Consider the following 23,625-nt stretch of genomic DNA (forward strand, 5'->3'; position numbering starts at 1 on the left):
AAAGAACGTACAGAAGGTGAAGTGACACTCCCCCCCCCCAAACGGACTATAACCTACTTCGCTAAATAAAAAAGGAAAGCTCGCTAAAACGAAGTGGTGGGGAGTGTCGGAGATTAAGATGAGTGGGTGGGGGCAATTAAGCGGCGGCTTGGCCACGTGCCGCGGCTGCTCCTGCTCCTCTTTGTCGAGTGGGGAGGGAGGCGGAGCAGAGCGCGGTGGGGGAAAGAGAACAGTGGCGAGAAGCGCGCCCTGCCCAGAGCCGGGGAGGGGAGTGGTGAGCGGCGCACTCTGCGCACCGCGAAGGACCGGCGTCGCTCTGCGCCTTCTCAGGCTCCAAGAGGAGGACTGGGGCCAGCCCTGGCTATGATCATCATTGGGAAATGACAAACCAGCTCGGTTCAGGGTTGCCACTGCCAGACTCTTTCCTCTTCCGCAGAAAGCAGCAGCAGCAGCAGCAGCGTCCAGACTGCGCACACCAAGGAGGGAGGGGGAGACGAGTGGGATCCGATGATGCACCAATGGGGAGGCACTTTGGCAGAGCGGGCGTGGCTATCGCGCTTGGGTCGATCTGTCAGGCAGACTCCTGGACTGGGAGCGCTGCCGCTGCAGGTGGGAAAGTAGTGGTGGCGCCGCTGCTCGGTGTGGCCGTGTGCGCCTCTTGCCGCGCGCCCAGGGGTTCTGCCGCGCGCCTCCAAGAGCACCGCAGACCTGCTCCCTGGGAGCCTGGCTGGCAGCTGCTGCTAGCTGACCCTGTCATAGCCTGCACTACTTTTCTTTGGAGAGCGGGACGCCTGGACTAATAAGGGGGACCGCGAGCGGCGTCTGGGGCGTGCTACAGATCTCTCAGGTGAGGTGCTTTACTCCCCCCCTCCCCTTGGATAGCTTTGCCCCGTTGCTGGATATTACCCCTCGTAGAAAGAAAGAAAAAGAAAGAAAGAAAGAAAGAGGCAGCGCCGAGGTTTGACTGGATTCTGGGCGCGCGAATGATGCGCCCGAGGAAGCGCTCCCCTGTCCTTGGTTTGAGGTCAGAGGGAAGGGCTGAGCAGGGACATATGCCGCTCTTGCCTCCCCGCTGGGCTCCTGCCACCGTCGGTCTGTCTCCAGCCAGAAGGAAAAAAAATGGGTGGGGGGGGGGAGAACATGCCGGGAGGGCCCTTCGCCCAGCTGCTCAGCAGCCCAAGAGGGCGGGCGACATCCTGCGGACTGCTCGCCTCCCAGGGCGCCCAAAGCCGCGTCAGGAGCAGGTAGCGGGGGCCGGGCTAAGGGCTTGCGGTCTCCCAAGCCTAAGAAGTCAATGACTGCTGCTCGCTCCCTCGCTCGCTCTCCCTCCCCCGCCCTTGCTCGGTCGGCGCTTGCTGGGGTCAGTGTGTAATCCTCTCTCGGAGCATTTCCCCCTGCAGCAGTAAGCAGCCTGCCAGTGCTGCCGGCCTGGCTGATGATCTTCATTGCCTTCGCTCCAGTCCGTCCATCCGTCAGCTTTCAGTTCCTCTTCTCATGCCGTCGTAGCTCTTCTGCGTCCTGGCTCTGAGAGGAAGAGAGAGAGCCGCTTGACTCGAGCAAATTGGAGTTCAGCTGCAGCAGTGCCAACTTTCGCTCCTAGACTCCTTTTTGCCAGCCTGTACCTTGAAGTCGATGACAAAACTTGTATTATTATTTTTTTTAAATGTGGATTGTTGCTTAAATCCTCGTGAAAAGGTAGAGTCTCTTTCTCGATGTGCTTTCTCTTCTCGTTCTCAGATCTGTATCTTGAACTCTCTGGCGAAGGTGATTCACTTCACCCGGGCAGAATTTAGATTGTATTCCAAATCCCTTCATCCTCCTGCAAATGAAATCAATGATAGGCATGTACCTACATGTGTTTGTATACGAAATAACTGGTCTCTCTCTCTATATATAGCCATCTTTATTTTAAAGGGGGCAATAATATTCTGCAGATGATTGAATGTTGATTTAGAAGGCACTTGTAATATTCAGCACAAGCAAAAACCAATTACTATGTGAGGGTGAGAGCAGTGATGCAGCCATTGGAACTATCAGGAAAGAACTAGGGCCCATGGGAGAGAGATGGGGGATCATCACTTGCCTCTTCTCTCTTCCCTGCACAGATTCTCCAGCTCACCCCACCCCACCTCCCAGTTTTCCTTTCTTATTTCTTTGGGATTCACATGATCCTATGAGATTGTATATTTTACAAGATGTAGTTGTCTATGGGGAGGCAGTGAACTCAGTAAGGACCTCCTTAGAGTTCCACTGCTTATGGTGTTCTGTGATTCTGAATTCCTCAGTATGGGTGATAGGGCTGGAACAAGCTGACCTGGGACAGCTATAGTGTCAACTGAATGACTCTGTGTTGCATTGCCTCCATTTATTTATTTTTCACCCCTGTTAGCTTACAGTTTAGCCTCTGAACATTCAGATCTCCAGACCTCTCTGTGTCCATGGCAAAGAGATCCTAAGTGAAGAGCTGTAACTTCTTGCACAGCATCGCATCTGGCCATGTGTTGGGTTCCCTTCTTGAATTATTCTTGATGTGACTGTCATCGCACATACACACAAGATCACAGTGGTGATGAGGCTATGGTGTGTATGCAGAGATCCTGAACACTCTGCAGCACCACCTATGTGGCAACTGCAATTAGAAACTATAGCGAGGTTGGAAGCATGGCATTAATAGAGATGTAAGCAGGAAGAACTGGCCATGTAATGAATGTTTGGTGAGTGCCGTATGAGGTTTTCCTTTCAAGAAGAAACCGCTTTTTACTGACGGTTCTTAGAAAGTCATACATATTAGTGGTATTAAAATTTAGAAGAAGAAAAATATTTTCATTAATACTAGTATGCAATAAAGAATTTGAAGGCTAAAGAACTGAAGTTGTAATACACTGAAATGCTGCCTCCTTCCCACCTGCTCAACAATTTCATCTCTTTACATTTTATCAAAATATGTAGGTAATATTTTTGTATAGGCTGGCATTTAGTGATGAAGATTTACTTTTCATACCTTTTTACCAAATTTTCACCCTAATAGTGTAGACAGTTGTTTACTTTAAAAAGGTGCTCAATAGCTGGAAAAGAGTCCATTTTCCTTCTTACCTGTTGGCGTTTTCTGACATACGCATAGAAAGAGTGTCACTCTGAACCTTCATTTAATAGGCCTTCATTTCCAAAGAAAGCATATAACAATTCTGATACAAGTTACCCATATTTGTGCTGTTCAATGCAATTATGCAATATTTGCCTTTAAACCATCTTTCGTGTGTTACTTTTTCTCCTCACACTGCTCACTCCCAACAGGAATCAAAAGAATGTCAGGGATCTGGAAGCATAACTAATAAATGGAGCAGTTTCCATCTCCAGCTACTTTGGCTGTGAAGGAGCTGGAGGGTAAATTGTAAAAGGTCTGCTTTATCTCCAGCTGTAATTAGGGTCTTTTTTTAGTAAGCTCACTTTGGGGTCCTTTTAAAGTTGGACTTTTTCCAAGAGTGCCTGTGTTTATCTTTCTCTCTGTAGAACACAGTTGTTTTACACTGTGTGTGCCTCCCCTGCAGTTCAGTGACATTACAGGGTGCTCTGCCTAAGCTAATTGCTGATTGTCTGAGTGTGTTGCTGAAATGATGAGACATGATACTAATAGCATCTGGACAGTTGCATTTCATTAGGCTAAAGGCAAGGGATGTGAGGGGCTGGTGAGAGAGCTGTCAACTGGACAAGCTGAAAAAAGGAAGGGGTGTGACTCTGCTAAAAGCTGTCATTCCTGAAGGGCAGCCTGCAGCCTGGATAGGTTTATTGTGCATTAATGACTAATAATGATCAGAGTACAAACTTAAGACTGCATCAGCAGATTCAAGGTGTGTTTTGCCAGTGCTGGGAAAGTTCAAGAAGCTTCAGTAACATTACACAAACAACTGATTGCTCTTGTGGACAATGCTGAAGCTACTGTCTACAACAAGATGCTGACATTGATTAATGGGAGCAGTTTGTAATTCTATAGGGCACATGTGTTTCTGAGATGTTAAGAACATAAATTCAATATATGTTGCAAGGTCCATTTCCTTATTTAATATAATTAAAGAATTGTCACCAAAGAACTGATGATTAAAATACACAAATGCAGAGGATGTAATTTAATTTAGGATTCTTGAAGACTCCTTACAGTTTCATTTTTAATGACTCAGTATTTAAGATTATCTGCATAAAAATACTTTGGTGTGTTCCAGAGTAATTGGGTATTTAAAATTGTTGCCCATTGTGTCCCCATAGACTGAAATTAATCAATGAACATTTTAAAAGGAAATAATTGTGAAATATACAATTCTACAATGTACATTCACCTACATACTATCTTATCCCAAAGGCTACACGATCTTGCAAATGTCTACAGAGTTACTAGCCCACACAAATCTAATCTACCTGCCAACACAAACCTATGTTAGTCATTGACGTCACAACAGTGGCCTGAAAGGAAAAACAAAAAATAAACTACTCTTCCAGATTTAACAGGGTTGCCTGTTGCCTAGTTGCCTTACTGTAGGTGACCATATCAATCAGTGACCAAACTAAAATAATAATTCAGGATTACAGACTCCAAGGGAAGCCTTATAAGCAAGCTATAAAAAGGAAGTTTTTATGTTTTATAAACTGAGGTTTTACAGCCCAGAAAAACAGCTGTTTTAAAAAGGTCTCTGCATCTAAAAGACACAGTAGCTGAAGAATATGGCTGGCAGTAGTTATATCTGCATGGAAGTAAGGTGCTGCATCTCTTTGGAGCCTGTGGACCACATTTCTCCTCATGTTGATGGACAGGGCTAGCCCTAGGATAAATAGCACCATAGGTAGGGAATGTTCACTGCAGACAGTACACTCAACAAACAGCAAGTCATCAAGTTCAACTCAGTGCCCCATTCAGTAGACAGCCTGGGTGACTGCACAACTTGCCCACCCCTAAAGTCAGCTCTGCTTATGAACATCCACAACTAGGAGAAGGGATCAGGATTTGTGCCAGTGAAGGAGGAGGAAGAGGGAACTGTGTTGGAGCTGGCCCAGGAAATATCTGATCACTATAATGTCTTGAGAAGTAGTGTCATGATCTCACAGATACATCTGATGTTGGAGACAATCTGGGAGTCTGGATCTTAATATCTTAGTGTCCCTCTAATGGATCACTCGGGGAAGGAAGGGACCCATCTGCGTAGCTCTTTGAGCTTCCTATTGTTGTTCTTTGTTTTTTCTCCCCACATTTATGTCCTCTTGGCTGGCAAACATGGGGCTAGTTCATTTTGTCAGGGCAACACTCCAATGCGATTGTTTATGCAAAATGTATGTGTCTTTCCTAAAATCATCCAGTGAGCAGGGAACTGAAACTCTGGTCTCTTTTATCCAAGTCCAACACTAAGTCCTGCTAGGAGCTTAAAGCAATACTTTTACTCCGTATCCTGTAAGAGGTATAATGGCAAGTCTAGTATGGACCTGGAACCCACCCACCCCCGACAAATATACCAATGCTCATGATCTTTCATAGGCAAAAGCAGATTTCATGTTTAATCAGGAAGCAATACAATATTCATTACTTAAAAGAAATCTCAGCCTCTGACCCTTTCTGCAACTTTAAAGATCCATGTCTCGAATTAATTAAAAACTAGATAGATGTGGTTAAATGGAGAATAGTTAATTAATCCTGATGGTTCTATTTTTAATTGTGCTGTAGTTACCAAAGCTTTATGTATGTAGTGCTTTCCATTGCCCAAATACTCAGATGGTTTTATAATAGGCTAAAAATAGCTTCATTATTTGCTACTGAAATGTAGCCGCCACATATGTTGATCCTTATAAGTTGAACATAACATCTTTATAGATTATAGCATAAAGACACTTTTAGAAGAGCGAGAAAAAGATGGAGAGCAATGTTTTAATGACATATTTAAAACTTAAATTATTATTGTTCATGATGAGAAAGTATAGAAGGCAGACAATTATCTGTAAAGCTTTAGACTTCCTCCTGTTTAGTCTGAATGATTGGGTTAAAGTAGTTGGAAATATACAGTTTGCCAGAAATTATCAAAAGTGTTTGGTCTTTTTCAGCAGATGCCACTGCTAAATAATCCTGATAGCATTGCTACATAGATAAGAGGTTTAACAACATAAAATCAAGCAAATAACAAAAATGATATCAAGCGCTGTAATACTGGGGCAAAAGCTGTATACACTATTCTCTGTTTTTCAAATTCGTTATGGCTTGCACTCTTCCTAATTTTTGTATAGAAAGACAATAGTTATTTATTCTAAAGGTCATTGTCTAGCACAGAGTTAGGCACATTTAAACCTACTGAAATCAATACATTCAACTCAGTGTTGGATTGTGGCCAGCTTCCACAATGGCTTAATGTATGTCAATTTTATTTGGGGTCATGATGGTAAAAGAGAGTAACTTGCATAACTTTTGTTTAGAATTTTGTTTTCAACTCTATATTGAAAACAAAGCTATATGATGTTTTAAAGTTTTTTTATGGTAATTTAAATCTGTTGAATTTGATTTTTAGGTTTTAGTTGCTGTTTGGTTAGATTTTAAATTGCCCTGAGATTTTGTATAGGATGGTATATAAATAGGACAAATAAATAAATAATGTAGTGAAAGTTTCATTTTTCAGATAATTATGTCAAAAGATCAGTAGTCCTATAGCGTTTTATCTATGGCTAGAGGAAGAAGTACTAAAAATACATAAACTTGAGTTTAACTATTGATACTGTTGTGGCTCTGTTACTAGGACACATATGATTTATTTCTCTTTTAATTATTCTCATTTCATCCATTTTGGATGGATACAATATGAGTCATAATGTTCTAAAAATGTCCAAAGCATTATTCACAGTTCTACCTGCACTATTTGTATTCTGCTCATTGAGGAATGAGCAACCAAATGCTTTGATAAAAAGCAGCTCTCCATGAACTGGGATAATGTGCTGCTTCTCTGACCATCAAATAAGATGGGAAGTAATAGATTTTAAAAGTTATCACTGTATTCCACTAATAGATATCTCAGCAAAATGATGGAAGGTGGGTTGATTGAGAGTTCTGCTATAAAAATAGAATATTCTCTGTGCTCCAAAATGTTCACACCTAACTTGATGCCTGAAGAATTGTAATTTCAGTGTCTGCTGAAGAAGTAATTGCCCTTAAAATTGCTGCATGGTGCTGAACCAACATTTAAAGCTTCATAACTTTTGTCATATAGAGATGGGGAGAATAAGAACTGACAGCATATTAAAAAAAGAATACTAAGAAGGTGTCATGTTTATTCCATTTTCCATCCTTGGCTAATGGGCAAACCAGAAACGTTGGCAGCAGTTCTGTGTGGGACATGGAACTGCCACAATTGTATGGAAAGAGGAGGGTGGGCTCAATTTTAACAGCAGAAGAGTGTTTAAAAGTATGGGTGCATACCTGCTAACATGTCTAGAAAAGGACATAATGACAACACAGAGCACTGGGGAAGGTGGGATGGATAAATCAGGGAGTGCCACACACAAGTGGAAGAGGCAATGGCAAGGAGAAGTCAAGACTTGTGGGTCACACACAATGGAAAAATAGGGACATGTTGGCTGGTATATGGGTGAGGATGCTGAACCTTTCTCTTCCTCACCACCAGCCTCTCCACAATCTTTCTCAAGTTATTTTCATCCAGACAAGATTACTCTTCTGTCAAAACCTGGCTGACAAAAGCACTTGGGGAGGGAAGCAGTGTGGAGGCAAGGAATGGGTGGGGTACAAGGGTGGAGGGTTCTTCACTCCTCACCTGCCAAGCACTTCTGCTGTTAAAATTCATTCTCTGCCTCTTTTTGTATGTTGTTAGGGTAGATCCATGTTTAAACACCCAGAACTGATACCACTCTGTCTACTTTGGCCAAAATAGATTTGCTGCATGGTACATATGGAACAATGATAGAGATATTGGGCAGTATTTTTAGCTCCTCTTAGTCTCCCCCTGTTAGTTTCAGGGTATCTAATATTATTAATCAGAGCATCCAGAATACAACTATAGCTTAAAATTTAAAGGCTTGTGTTTTTCCTTCTTGGCCTGTGTTTGAAATGATAGCTGTATTCATATTGGATAACTCCAAGTAGAGAGGGGAGGAACTAGTGTTGAGCCACCAGATTCTTAAGAGGTGTGTGTTGCTTGAAACAGCTGCATGAGTACCTTGGAGGGAGGAGGAGAGGAAGAGAGACTCCTGTGTGTTCTGCTCTGCATTTCTGAAGAAGAAAATTATCAAAGGATCTAGCATGCTTATTTCTAGAAAAGGAATAACTTTCTACAGATTCAAGACAACTCAGAGTTTATTTAATGGTAATAATAATATTGATCCTTCTGGATGGCCAGTGCTGGTCACCCTGTTATAAACTTTAAAAAAAACTTTAGGTTTTAAAAAAATATACTTTAGTACAGCGAGACCAACCCTAACTATTCAGTAGGATCAAATTTATCACTACTATCCAATATCCAATAACTTGTCTATCTTGTCTTGAGTTAGAAAGTTGTTCCCTTATTCCTTTTCTCTCTCTGTCTTGTCATATTTCCAGCTTTGTCATTGTAGATGCCCATCATGTTTTTCCCCAATTGCCTAGCACTACTTACCCTTTCTCCTTCTTGTATCTGTGTCCCATTATTGTTCCTTAAACAGAGATATGCAGAACTGGAGAGGGGAAATTGACCAGTACAATTGTATGTGCTACAATTGTTTGTTTTTGATCTTTCCCCCTGAGAAAAATATTTAGAAATCATTTCCCCCATAGTTTCAAAATTTCTGGAAATTGTAGGTGTGTGTAGGCACATGTGTGCACACACACACCTTTACTAATGAACTATTGAGTTCAATTCAACTCCTTTGCCATAACAGATGTTCACTATTTTTGCTAGGTAAAGCCTCTTGCTTGCTTGAAGAAAGGTAAAATAAGGTGTTTCTCTTATAAGGAGATAGATGGATGTTCTGTTCTCCGATTGTAGTGGGAAAGATGGCGGCTGTGTGGCAGAAGAGGAAAACCACATTGTAAGATGGAAGGCAGATATTCTTGAATCTCTTTAAAGAAATCTAGAATTGTAATGAGGCTTGAGAACTTGCAATCTTGATTTCCCTTACTTGGTTTTTTTAAAAACAGCTCTTCTGTTGAATAATATGTTGTCGAATAAATTCTGCAAAAACAAAATAACTGTGTATATTTTGTGTATGTTTGTATGTGTATGTATATATGTGTGTGTGTGTGTGTATACACACACACACACACATACATATATACATACATATACATATAAAAGCTTAGGCATTTGTCAGAGCATTGTTTTCAGTAGCTCACGGCTAGTATTTTTCAGGATTTAGGAAGCAAACTGTGACTACAATAGCTAGCTAATCCATTTAATCTCTTGTTTTGACAGCTATTTCAGGGATGTACAGTAGAAGCACAATTTTGAAGCTCTTCTGGAATTATATTTAGAATAAATGGCAAGAGTGACACAAACCTGCTATTTCAAGGCATTTAGCTATTTGCTATATGGGGGCAACTAGGTTCTAAACTGCTCCTCCTGCCAATATGAAGTGTCCTCTTCCTGGAAGCCATTTCGGTAGTATACTTTCCACCTGCCCTAAACTGGGCCTGTTCAGATTGCAACCTTTGTGCTTAATGATAGTGCTTCTGCTGTTCTGGGCATTCAGTTGCAGATATTGTCTTCAAATTATAATGATAACAACCTTGGTATGCAGCAGCTCACTGTAGGCTTCAGCCTGGTGTACACATGCGTGTACTATAGAGTTCTGAGGGAGTTGAATCGGTGGTACCAAGTATCACCGCAAAATTGCAGACGATGTGACCATGTGTAAAACAGAGCTCCTGCAATTATAATGTTAGTACAGTCTTCTATTTGTTTGTTATTTATTTTTCAAATTTGTATACTGCCCCAAACGTCTGTCTCTGGAAGTTTCAGTAAGAAGGAGTCAGCACTGAGGTAGTCTACTTCACTAAGAAGTAGACTAGACTATAAACACTCTGCCGGGGGGTGATATGGGGTTTGGCAAAGTAGGGCACCAGCTGAGGGCCCTAGGCTGACACCTGAAGCTTCAGGGCCCATATGAGGAGTACTGGCAGGAGGCAGTGCAGCCACAGTTCCTTACACTGCCATGGCATCCTCTCCCACCTGCCTACCCAGCCACAAATGTCTCCCAGAGGTTGCAGTGTTTCCATTTGTGGAGTAAAAGGAGGGTGGGAGAAAGCAGCAATGGGGTGAGAGACTCCCAGTGCTGCTGCCACATCTCCCCCTCAACAACTAGATTTCTTTCTAGCCCCCTGTGATGGAGCCAGGAGGAAAGCCTGTTCACTAAGCTGGTGAAGAGAGGAGGAGGAGAAATGGGCAGATGGGGGAGATGTGACAGTGGCACCTCACCCCCCAATGAGGAGAAGGAAGAGCTTTGCTGCCACCAACTTGTCTTCCTATTCTTCAAGGGTGCCGTTGCCTCCTGCCTGTCACCAAGTCAGCCACCTCTCCATTACTAGTATACTTGATGTGTGCACTGAAAGAGATGTGCTGGGGGAGCTACAGCTTTGCCTCAGGGCTGAGAGGTTTTGTTTTTTAATGGGGGAGCATTCAAAAATAGCATCCCACACCTGCAGTTTGAACTGGAATTTTCCATTCAACCATCTACATCTGCTAATAGTTAAAAATATTCAGTGTTGATGTTAATAAAATGATGGTATTCCCATGGAGAGCAATGTAACACATACACCTACATGAGGCAGTTTGAAATGGCCCCCAACTGGCCGCTGTATAGTGTAAATTGACTTTAGGCTTTTGTATATGTACAGCATTTTGCCAGCCAAGGATGGGAATATTTTAGTTCTGTTGTTCTAGTGTATAAATTTAAGTGCATTTTATATCGTGAACGCTTAAAAATTGTTGATGATTTTCCTGAGCTCTAAAGCTGAATAAAAAACAAAACGGTTGCTTTGGTACATAATATGACAAGGTGCATTTTTCTTGAAGATAATGGGGCTTGGCTGTCAGTTGGGATCCACATGGATACCACCTGGCAGTGCCTCGGTGCCAAACCCTGTGCCAAAGCCCAGCTCTTAGTTGAGGTTAAGGGCTGCCGGGATTGTATGCCGACACAATCCCCAAGAGTGTCCATCCCCTGGGGAAATCCCCCAGTGCAATGTACTCAGTTTACTGTGGGATACTTGGAGGGGATCTTGTGTGGGTGCTCCCTCTGTGCTCCCACCAGACCAACATTGATAATCTGGGGGGAAGGCAAGGTTTGGAAAGCCTTCCCCCTGCCCACCCGCCAGCCAGTAGCTTGTGTGAGTAGTCCCAAAATAGTTTAACTACTAATTGTTGTAATTACCCAAGTTGGTATAGTTTTAGCATAAATTTTACACAAGTTGTTGGATTATTTTTGGAAGTGAGGTGCATTTCTCCACCCCCACCTCTTACCAAAAGTTCATTTCAAACTTCTTTGATGCATTAGAAGTTTATCTTTGGGGGGGGGGGCTGGTCTTTGTTGTTTAAATTTGTTTCTCCTTTATTTTCCTGTGCCACTGTTGACTTCTTTGGTGCCTTAGGAGTTATTATAAATGGACTCTATGGCTGACAGCCATATTACTTTACTATAGGAAGTTCTGTTGAATGTACAAGACTTTTGGAGTAACTGAGTTCAGCCTGTATGTTTAGAGAGATACCAAACAGCATGTTCCAGCCCTTCTTATTTATCATCTTGCATGTGCAACCATAAAGCTTGGCTACCTTAGAGAGCACCTTCTGTATAATCCCAATCACACATTGAGGTCATCTGGAGAGGTCCGTCTCCAGTTACCACTGGTATATCTGGTGGCGACACGGAACCAGGCCTTTTCTGTAGCTGCTTCTGGCCTATGGAATGCACCCCCAGCAGATATCTGGAGTTTAGGCTCACTGTTGGCCTTTAAGAGAGCCCTGAAAACTAATTTGTTTGGCTTGGCCTTCCAAGGTTTTTAAATTGTTTGGGAGTATTTTAATAGGAATGTGCACAAATCGATTTTTTTGATTTGATTTGTACCTTAATCAAATCACCCCCAATTTGTTTTGGGTCCAGATCTGCCCAGCTAGCACAGGGGTGATTTATTTTGTCCACAAATCTCCTGAAACAGGTAGATTTGGGTACAAATCATTTTGTACCCAAATCAATTCGCACAGACAGCAGGAGACAGTGATTCTCTCAGCAGCAGGAAGGGGGTGAAAAAATTATCTTCCCTTTTCCTCAATAAGGAAAGCAGGAACAAAAACCAGAAAATCTACTCCAGGCAGCAGGCAGGCAAGGCAAAGCAAAGCTCCTCTGGCTGGCTGGCTGGTGCTGTCTCTCTCTTTCTCTTTCTCTCCTTCCATGAGGCAGAAAGGCTGAATTGTGGCTGGCTCGCTCCTTAAGTACATTTGAAAATCCCTCCATCGAACCTCCCCTACCCTTATCCCTTCTTTGAGCCTTCCCCTAGCCAATGTGGGGTCAGTCACCCCTGGCAACACAAGATTTGAATGGAAACGAGCCAATCTGGAACCAGAGGGGAATTGCCAACCAGTCGTTGCACACTGTAAGTCACCAATCTGAAGCTTGGGAGGGCAGGATTAAAAATAAATAAATCCCTTAAACAAAATGGAGACAGCAAGAGAGATCTCTACAAAATGAAGGTCTGAATCTACACATTTTTCAGGTACCGAAATCTCGTCAGCTAGCACAGGGATGATTTGTTTTGCCAAGAAATCACCAAAAACAGGTAGATTTGGGTACAAATGATTTTGTACCCAAATCGATTCTCACATCCCTATATTTTAATTGGTTTTTAATGGCTTTGAATTGTGTTAAAATTGTTTTTATATTGTTTTAAGTAGTGTGTTTTAGATGGTGTTTGTCTTTTTAAATTTATTGTGCATCCAGATCCTTTTGATGGGGTGGTCTAAATAAATAAATAAGCACATGATGCAAATACGATCAGCAGCCATTTTGACAGGTGCACAATGTCAGCCTTGTTGTATAGACTTCTTAGCCTGCTTTGGTCAGCCTTCAGTTGTTTGTGCCTCTGCTATGGATAGCATATAGACCACAACAGGGTGATGTCATAAATACAAATGCAGGAGTTACATTTCCAGAGCATTCAAATCCAGCTTCTTATAAAAATGCTGTGCAGATATAGTGGCTTTTAACTAGTTTATCCTGGTTTTGGTGAAGAAAGGGAGTGGCTTGGCAACTGGAAATACAATTAAAAGTGCTGGAGATTTATTTCCCATAAATAAATCCCATATCTTCCCACAAAGATATAGTGTGTGGGGTTTTTTGGTCTTTGCTAGGTGTTTTTTTTCTTAGCTAAAAATGTGTGTGTGAGAGAGGGAGAGAGAGAGATGATAGCAGTATTATCAGAACTATTTCATGGGTTGCTTAGGAATTTCCAGGAAATTCTATTCACTGTTGCTTTTGTAAACCATATGTTAAACATTCTCTAATAAAAGTCAATATGTTCTGGCTTAGGTTGGAAGGTCTGATAAGGTTCACTTTATGTAGTGATTTTCAAAATCTTCGGTGAACTGTGTCACATTTCCCAAGGCCACATAGTTTGGAGAATCTAGATTTTAGGCCTAGAACAGATGGGGAAACTACCAGATCAACTTTGACAGATAATCTAATAAACACTTTGAATCTTGGCACCGTTGCATGCCACTGTGTCTTTTCTGAAATATAGTCATACTTTGACCACGACCTGAGAACGCAGTCTCCAAGCACTACATGATTATATATCGAACTTGTTTTGCATCTCTTTGTTTCCAATTCAGCTTTTAACCTAGTTAGCAATTGCTGTTCTCCTTAGTTTGCCTCCATCTCAGAAATATGAACACCTTAATGAAGAAATGACTAAAAATCTATCTGATATAAATAGTAATGTAAATAAAAATGTTGTGGAGCAATCAGATCATTATTTATCAGTCTGCAACTTAAAGTCATCAGCTCACAAATTATTTGTTCTCTTGAAACCATTTCACTGAAGCTAGGTGTGGATGAGTTGAGTGGTCATCCAAGGCACCTACCTGAAGGGGGCACTGAGCTGAGCTTGCACAAGCTATACAACTTGGCAGCACTGATAAACTGATGGGAGAGAAGGGGGAGGGTGTGCTGATGGCACTCTTGATCAAAGGATATTTTCCTAGGGCTGTCCCTAAGCATACTTGACATCAAGTTGATGTCAACTTCTGGCGACCACAGAGCCCTATGGTTGTCTTTGGTAGAACAGAGGAGGGGTTTACTATTGCCATCGCCCACGTAGTATGAGATTATGCCTTTCAGCATATTCCTATATTGCTGCTGCCCGATATAGGTGATTCCCATAGTCTGGGAAACATACCAGCAGGAATTTGAACCGGCAATCTCCAGCTTGCTAGTCAAGTTATTTCCCTGCTGCGCCATTAGGTGGTACTGTGCTTATATTCTTCCATGTTGTAAGGATCATTATTTAGATTTGCCCTTTATTTTTTCATAAAATACATACACTTCTGAAGATAAAAACTCCTCTTCTCTGATCTACCATCTTCCTCACTATATCAGTCTACAATTTTTCTCTTGTCCAGTATTCCCACCTCGGTTCTCAAACCATCATGTTATCCTTTAAGATAAATTTTTCTTATTTTTTTGCTGCTAGCTTGAACTCAAACCAGTTGCTGTGACTGGACCCTGACTGGACTCCCAACTTGACCCATTCATGTGAATTACAGACCTGCCTTGGAACACTGCTCTTTTTCACTTGTATAGGTCCTGCTGTATTTCACCAATTCAAAAAAGTTTTTAAGACTATTATCTTCTGCATTTTTCATCTCAAATGGACTGGTGTTAGTTATAAACAGACATCAGCTCTTTTTTGTGTTTACTCCGGTTATGTATAAAGGTGCCATGATTACTGGCCATGGGAGAGCATAACATCGGCCCCCATAGAGACCAGCTCTGGCCTGCGAGGACTGTTGGGGCAGCCCCACCTCCACCTTCCCCGGAGTATGGAAAGACCAGTGTGCCCTGAGGGGAAGGCAAGAAAGGAGGGGCCCAGGCCAGGGAGCTCTTATCCTCAGCTCCTGAAAAGACCAACAGCCTGAGATAACATTTTATTAATCTATTAATTTCTTCTTTTAATATTTTCTTCTTTTAATATTTCTTTTAATATTTTGTATATTTTGTCAAGGCAGAAAGGTGGTATAAAAATGTAGTACATACATACATGCATACATGCATACATACATACAGAATTAATAACTTTTAATGCTTCTTCTTTTTCTTCTTCTTCTATATATGCTAACAATTATGACTGGCCTACTACTACAATGTGGACATGCTACAATGATTTGGCTGTGGTCATCATACGGACACATTTTGGTAAGTTCTGAAAAGATGTTTTCTGTTCATTCAAGACATGAAACCAACATTTAGGACCTTTTAGTGGGTGTAATTATTAAGTGTGGTTTTTCATTGTGCAGAAGCTTTTGTGTCTACACATCAAAAGGCAACTTTATTTTGTCTGATTCTATGTTTTATTTGGGTGTTTTTCTTTCAAAGATGTGTACGTTAGCACTGTTGCCATTGGCCAGTGGTCCCAATCCATTTGGAAAAGTTTGTGCGGCTAAGCAGCTTAATATATGCCTATCACTTGCTGGATTGGGAACAACAGGCAGAAATTAGATGTGCATTCATATTCTAAGCTTACTCATTGTGAGTTGTCCTGCTGAACAAAAAAATGTAGCTGTATGGTAGAGCACACACTTTGCATGCAAAAGGTGCCATGTTCAATTCTAGGCATCTACAGTTTAAGGATCTTTGGTAGCAATGCTAGGAAAGACCCCTGCCTTAGACTATGGACAACAGCAAATTGTATATGGAGGTTCAAATTGTATACCAAGGTATTGTTTAGTTCTAGTATTGATCTAGATAAGCCTCAGTATAGGGCAAATTAATATTGCTATATCCATGTTAGTTTTATGACACAATTCTGTACTATACTTAATTTTTATCAGTTCAGAAAGATCAGTGTCAACAACAGGATTGTAGGTTTTTAGTATTCATTTGCAAGCAGAAGTTGAATTTGTGGTTTGAAATTTCGATGTGAATGGAAGTACTCTTTCTCTCTGATATTCACACCTTGCATGCAAAGCAGAAAACATTTGTCCCACTGAAATGGGCACAGAAGGCTCATGTCTGGGCCCATCTGAAGGCTCATGATGCTGTGAAAGCTAAGCAGGTATTGTAATTCTATCTGGGGTATTGATATTTTTGTGTTATCTTAGCTGATGTTTTAGAATAGTGTCTTGAATTCCTGCTATGGTGTGAAATTGAAATTTCATTAAGTGGCAGCTTTGCCAATAATATGAAAATAACTGGAAAATATTTAAAGATATTTACATGTTGATACTTTAATTTTCTGGAGAAATTATAAATATCGGGCTTGTGCACAAACATAAAAGTTGGGATCAGGTCCGACCCAGTCCTTTGGATGCTTCCGAATGTCAGGTTCAGGGTTGGAGTTGGACAACCTTGGGGGCGGGGGGGTTTAAGTAACCACGGATACTCTTTGTGAACCTGGAAGAAAAGTAGCATAACACCAGAGAGTCGCAAGGGAAGTGATGTAACTCCAGAGAACTGCAGGAGAAACCCAGAAACTGGCTGCTTGTAAGACACAGTGGGCAAAAAACATCTAAATTTTTAAACTTTTGGGGGGGGGGATTCACACAGGCAAAAGGGCAGAAAATGGTTTTTGTCCCCCTACCCAGAAAGTTCTTGTTTTCCCCCAAAGTGGTTTTGAAAAGTCCAAACAGAACTTGGCCATGCAAGTTCAGGTTCATACTCTCTCTGAACCCCTCTGATTTGGGTAAAATCGAGCCATGTCCGATTTTACCGATCTGACTTTGCACACGCCTATAAATAAATAAATAGATAGATAGATAGATAGATAGATAGATAGATAGATAGATAGATAAATACAGGATGTTCTTATTTATTGATTTATTGGATCAGCTGATTATCAGCTTAAGACAACCACAGGACTCTGTGGTCACCAGGAGTCGACACTGACTTGACGGCACACTTTACCTTTGATAAACTGATAGATGTATGTGCCATGAACAAACAATTTTCTACAATTAGGTATGTTTTCAAATATGTTCTTAATAAATGTGTACATACCTAGAAGAACTGTAAGGTTCCTTAATCATTTCATAACTTAGCACTCCTATTTGGATAGCTGTTTGTCTTATGGCAATAATATGAAGCCATGGCTCTGAAGCTTAATGATGCTCATCACTTTTCATATGACCTTTCATGCTGGTTGAACATATGTTGCCAAGTTACTTTAGGGCACAATCCAAACCTATTAAAATCAATAAAGGTTTTGTTATTGACTACAGCAGGGCATTGTTTGCACCCTTCTTTCTGATCCCTTCCATGCCGCACTTCCTATTTTTCTGATATGTGTCTGGAGATGCAGTTTAAGTGGCTTTCCTGCATGACTGGTGGTAGGTAATTTCATAACTGAGTAGCAGTGAGCTCTGTAAGTGAACTGCTTCAGCTTCTTCTTTGAAGCAAAGAAGCCTTGATCAGCTTGAGAGAATAATGGCTCCTTAGCTCAGGAAGGTACATGTTGCATATTGTTGCACTAGATTCTCTCAAACAACATTTATTAAATTCAAGAGGGATTTCAGTGTTTAAACTCAGGCTGTTTTGTTTTTGTGTGTTTGTTCATATTATTCAAGAGGATAAATAATTGATTCCTTTCCTAAAAATATAGCTTTATTGTGTTTAAAGATGTAAATATGTGATACTGTATTTGTGCCATAACAGGGATTGTCAAAATGAGCAATTTTGCTGATGTATGTTCAGCTGTAATTGGGCAAGAACTAGTGGCATTTTTTGTTGTTTAATAAGCAAATGCACTACTACTCTTTAACGTAGAATGAGGTCATCTTGAATATCTGAGCAATGATATTTTTCTTTCTCCATGAAATGATAAAAATGCATGTCATGTCTAGAGAAACAGAACAAAAACGTTGAGATTAGAGGAGTCCCAGACTTAAATGACAAGCTAGGCAGCAAGAGTATGTTCTGTGTGCGATAACAATGAAGTTCATTAGCAGAGCTGAAAGAGGTTAACTGTAATAAGCGCATGCATTCAATGGAAATGCGATAAGACCAGTTATGCAACGGAAATGGGACTTGCTGCAATATCATTTCAAACCACCTGGAAGTCTTGATTTATTTGACTGCTTTATTCCAAGTCCTACATGATGCAGGCCTACCTGTAGTCTGAAAGCCCTCTGAAGAAATTTTGCATGCTACCTAAGATGCAAATAACTTGTGCCGTCTTCACAGTGTTTTGTAGGAGCTTTGCTTGATCTGCTTTAGAAGCTATGTAAGCATGATGAGAGAAAGCTTGAACTGCAGCCAGTTTTTTTTTAAAGGCTTCTTGTCTAGTTCTCTGGTCTTTCTTTGCCCACTGAGCACAAGAATCTACGTAACACATCAGCATTTTTTTTAAACTCAGGCATGATCCCTATTGGCAATATGTAATGGATTTAAGAGCAGCAGGATTGGAACCTGAGATGGAAAAACAAGAGTCCAGAGCATTTCCACACAACTCTAAAAGTGCCTCAGCACCTCTCTTTTTCAGAATGTTGTTAGGGTGCAGTTGTTAAATCAAATCAAACTCTGCCACTGTTGGTTTTAAATATGAATTGTAGATGCAAGGGGTGGGGTGAGGGGAAGCGATCTTTGTGCTACATGTGGGGGGGGGGACCCCAAACCAAGGAGCACTGTAGAAAATTAACATTTTTAGAATAATCTTTGACTTCAATCAGGCTTCACTTGGTTGGTTTTTGATGTTTTTTGGCCATCCACCTGAAAGAAGGACTGTTTTGTTAATCTATTTTGTTAATTTTTTATTTTGTTGGTTTGTTAATCTGTTTTGCTAATCATAGTGTATTTGCTCTGAGTGTAGGGACTGCCTTGTTAAGAAGATGAAAGAGTCTGGATAGTTATATGAAATAAACTCTGATAACAAGAAAGATCCTATTCCTATACAAGGCTATAGGGAAAGAATAAAGGAAGTCCTAGGAGAATTAAAATAAGTTATAAAGGGCTAACTAAAATGAGAAGATAGGGCCAGAATATTGGGGGGGGGGGAATTGAATATATTGGTATTCGATTTCAGGACAAAAGTTTTACAAAAATTGCCTGTCCATTGAGTGATATGTGAGAAGTAGTGAGGATAAGTTTACATTTGTATTCCACCCTTCTTGGAGGAGCTCAGAGCTCAGTTTACACAATTCAGAGCAGGTAAGTTAGACTGGGAGACATCAGCTTGCCCAAGACCATCTAGTGCAGGGTTTCTTAACCTTGGGCCCCCAGATGTTGTTGGACTACAACTCCCATCATCCTCATCCACAAAAGGCATGTTGGGGGATGATGGGAGTTGTAGTCCAACAACATCTGGGGGCCCAAGGTTAAGAAACCCTGAGCTAGTGAGTTTCCTAAGTGAGCAGGGGTTATTTTGAACCTGACTTTCCTACATTCAAAGGCATAGGCATCCATTTCAATTATTAACCCTGTGTTCAGTTCTAAATTGATGGTACAGTAACAAGAGTTGTGGGTGACTAAGAACACAAATAACTCTTTGAACATAAACCAATATTTCTGTCATGGACAAATGCATAATTCAAGAAATCCGTAGGCAGGAGGTTGTCCTGAGTCAGCTGAAAATTCGTATAGGGCTATACACACCAGTCACCTGCTGAAGGAGCACTGTCAGTGTATCTTGCACTGTTCCACTCACTGTTAAACATTGCTCAAATGGCTGTGTTTATTAAATGCTCACCAAATGTGTCTGTAAACCCAGCTACCTGTTCTGCACAATGCAAGTTGAGCTTTCTTTCTGTGTGAAGACATTGTGTTCATGTTTTACATGTCAAAAGACCAACACCCAGTTGACTGGCCGACCCTTTTACGATGCTGGGAGTGAATGGATTTCATTGCTGACAGTATGACAGTTTTATGCAATGGAAACTTGAGACACAGATGCTTGAAAATGTCATCCAGAGGCACAAAATGGGTGATGCGCTGCTGATGTGCACCAAAATATCCACAGTACCTCCCTACCCACTCTGAAATCCAACATTATAAACCACAACACTGTTTATCATTCCAGCCATAATTATGTATGGTTGTAAAGGGCATATGTACAGGATCAGAACTGGTCCAAAAAACCCCTCCCATTTTTGTGGGTACTTTTGCTATTGGTGAAAATGAGAAGGCAGTTCAAGTTACCACAGAGAAGTGCCCTGAAATTTTTGAGGCATGAGGGGACTTACCAATGGGTGTTTTCTTGCTTGACAAAGCTGTGCCAGGGTGAGTGATGTAAGCAGCAGTATCAGGAGTTCAAGTGTTACTGCTTATGGCAGTGTTTGATTCCTGATGGCCATCCCTGATTTTACTCTGAAAATGAAGTGAGGAATGATGGATGGTGTAACATTATGTCATTTCTCACTGCATTCCAGGGAACTGCTATCTTTTCCCAGGAATGCTGTGACATCATGACGCCTATCATTCCCTGGCATTTTTGGAGAAGACCAGTCAGCTGGAACACTGCTTTAAGGCATGGATTTGACAAGCAGCAATGCACCATTTGCTAACCCACCCCACTCCCATGCCGCCCTACTTCAAAAATGTTGAGATGCTGCTGCTACTACTACCACTACCACTACTTATATACCGCTTTCCAACATATGCTCAAAGTGGTCACCTCTTTGAGGTGACAAACAGCACAAGACTCAAATACTCATACACAGTGAATCTTCAGGGTCAGCATTGCAGAGGCCTACAGCTTTAGAAACTTTTTCCTTCTGGAAATTATTCCAGTTTTGGTCCACTACTTAATGTAATAGAATTTGCTGTGTTTTTCCTATTGTGATAAGTTCCTGACCACATGTAATCAATGGCTGAGGTTAAGAAAAAGATAGGGGTGTTGCTCAGAACGTTTCAAGGTACAGAAAGCCTCGCCTATTGTGAGGAGGTAAAGCTCAAAGAATCTTGCTGCCTCTTGATGCTTGTGCACTATTAGATATAAGATATCTAATATGATTAGATATGCTTGTGCCCTGCATTAGATATAAGTGCTTTTTTAAAGTAGTCACTAGTCTGCTAGTGTGGTATAGTATGCTGCAGACAAAATACATTCATAGGATTTTAATCACTACATATATGTATGTGTGATCAATTGTTTCCCCTTTGCCCTCATGTTCGTGTTTAAACTACAGCCATTCATTTTGAGTTGTTAGATAATAGTGCTGATGAATGAGTATTTAGCCTGTCACATAAAAGCTTAGCTTTAAAGAGAATGAAGCAAAGAAAATTACAGTGGCAAAGGTTTCTAAATTACACTTGCACAGGAAGATGTTCATGATAAGGAAGTAGTTAAATGGTGTTATTTGGCAAGAAACTGCAAGCAATGGCCCATACTTTGTGTCAGCAGAATGAGGAAACAATTGATTCATAAGGTCAGTGGAACATTGTAAGTGCTAACAAAATAAGAAATTTCAAGGGTGACTTTAAAGTCAGCTAAGTAGAAATCTGTCAGTTTCCTCCAAAGCAGTGGCCTCTTTGGGTTGTGGAGAAGAAAGAAAATGGGACTGCTTGCAACCCCTTGTGTTTATTCTAAGGGGGAAATTATATGTGCATATCGATCAGTGCCCTGACCCTTAAAAGAAAAAGAAAAAAGCATAAATGTTTGGGGAGCAAAGAATTTAGAATGCAGAAGCAGCATTTGAACCCAGAGTGTGGAAAAAGCTGCTTGGGATGTAATTTTAAATGGGGTGGGGGGAAAGGTGGGGAAATAAATATTTTCCTTCCTTCCTCTGCTGATTCTCTGCTCTGAGTTTCCATCTCAGAGTATGTTTGCTTTTCAAAAAGGCATTGGAGCATTGTTACGTGTATTAACATGTAACTTAGCCCCATGAGCTTCAATCAATGTGTATATGTGCTTTTGTGGAATGCTAGCATATGTTGTGCCGGATTAGAGGCTGACGAGTGTTTCCCCTTTATATTTAGAAACAGCTCTGCCCCTGTTGTCTCCCACAGAATGTTGCTTTAGCTGCTGGAGTGCAAGTTTCTGCTTGTGCCATAGCAATGGATGATAAAGTTGCACTAGAACTACTTCTATTATGTCCTTTAAAAGTTTGCCTTGCATTGATGATAGAAAAGAGAGTTATAATAGTGAAGGTACAAAGCAGTTTCTGTAGCTTGTGATACACATGAGGTTGTTTTGGCAAAGACCATGAGATGCATTGGAAATGTACAAACTATCTTGTGGTCGTCCTTTGGGATCTCTTGAGTGCTTGCTGTTTGAAGGAAGACATTCTAGACTGCAGGGCTGCACATCTTCAGCCCGCCTGCAGATGCTGGACTACATCGGCCATCATACCTGACTATTGGCCACTGTGGCTGGGGATTATGGGAGTTGTAGTCCAAAAATAGCTGCAGGGCTTAAGGTGTGCAGCCCTGTTATAGATTGAATCCTCCTCCTGCTGCTTATAGGGTGGATACATTCTCTGGGGATCATGAACATCTGAGCAGCAATGATTCTTCATTTAGGAGCATTCTTTCTCCTTCCCCTTGGTAAATATTCCCTAAATATTTCCCTTGGTTAATATTCCCTAAATATTCCCTTAATATTTCCCGAAGGAATATAGCAGAGGAAGGGGAGTGCCCTTAAGCCAGGGGTGGGCAAACTTGGCCCTCCTGCTGTTGTGGCTGGAGATGGTGGCAGTTGTAGTTCAACAACACCAGGAGGCCCATATTTGCCCACCCCTACCTTAAGCTCTGATAAGTGGTGAGGAACATTTCTTGACAGTTTAAGGCATCTCTTTGTATGCAGAGACATACATGTGCCAACAGATCCAGAGGCAGGGAATATACATTGCATATTTAACAAATGCCGGCCACTAGGTTAGCTTCGTTTTCTTTAAGTCACTCAACCCACGAGATCCAGTAGTTGACATCATGAATAACAAAGTTCTTGTGGAAGGATGTTGTGCTAGCACAAATTTGTTGTGTAAGTTATTTGTTATTGTGTTGTATTACTGCAAGCATGCTTGTGCAACAGTTGTGCTACCTGTGGCACATCTCATTTGTTTTAAAGGGAACTTTTGCACAAGACTGCAATTCTGCAGATCCCCAGGTTTTAGTGCAACTATATGATTTTTTTGTGCTAGTTAAACTTGGCTCATTATGCAGGCACTTCATTAGGAAGAACGTCAGCCCTGTTCTGTATTATTAAAGCAGTCTGGAGGTGTCAACAAATGTGAAACTCATATTTGTAGTCTCTTCAGATGTTAAAATAAAAATGGTGCTCATGCGTACAGCACTGGAAGTGGGTAGGAAGTCCTGCCCCCCGTGTTGTCACTCATCCTCTCCAGCCGGCCTCTCATGGTTATGGTGCTGTTGATGTGAAGAGGGAAGTGTTGTAACTGTGATGACCGGAGCTTCCATGAGCAGCAACCTGGAGCACCCCGAGCTGCTGTTTACAGAAACCCTAGCCATCATAGTTATGGC

At 41.4% G+C, this 23,625-nt stretch overlaps 1 protein-coding gene across 1 annotated transcript in view; it reads left to right on the top strand.

The window, feature by feature from the left end:
* Positions 1 to 15,391: 15,391 nt before the first annotated feature.
* Positions 15,392 to 23,625, top strand: part of EPB41L3 (erythrocyte membrane protein band 4.1 like 3) — a 219,037-nt gene continuing 210,803 nt past the window's right edge. Inside the window, exon 1 of the mRNA XM_053248620.1 lies at positions 15,392 to 15,411. The gene's annotated coding sequence lies outside the window, so the exon portion shown is untranslated. The remainder of the gene's footprint in view (positions 15,412 to 23,625) is intronic.

Source organism: Hemicordylus capensis, chromosome 4 (assembly GCF_027244095.1).
Source record: "Hemicordylus capensis ecotype Gifberg chromosome 4, rHemCap1.1.pri, whole genome shotgun sequence".
Lineage (NCBI taxonomy): Eukaryota > Metazoa > Chordata > Lepidosauria > Squamata > Cordylidae > Hemicordylus > Hemicordylus capensis.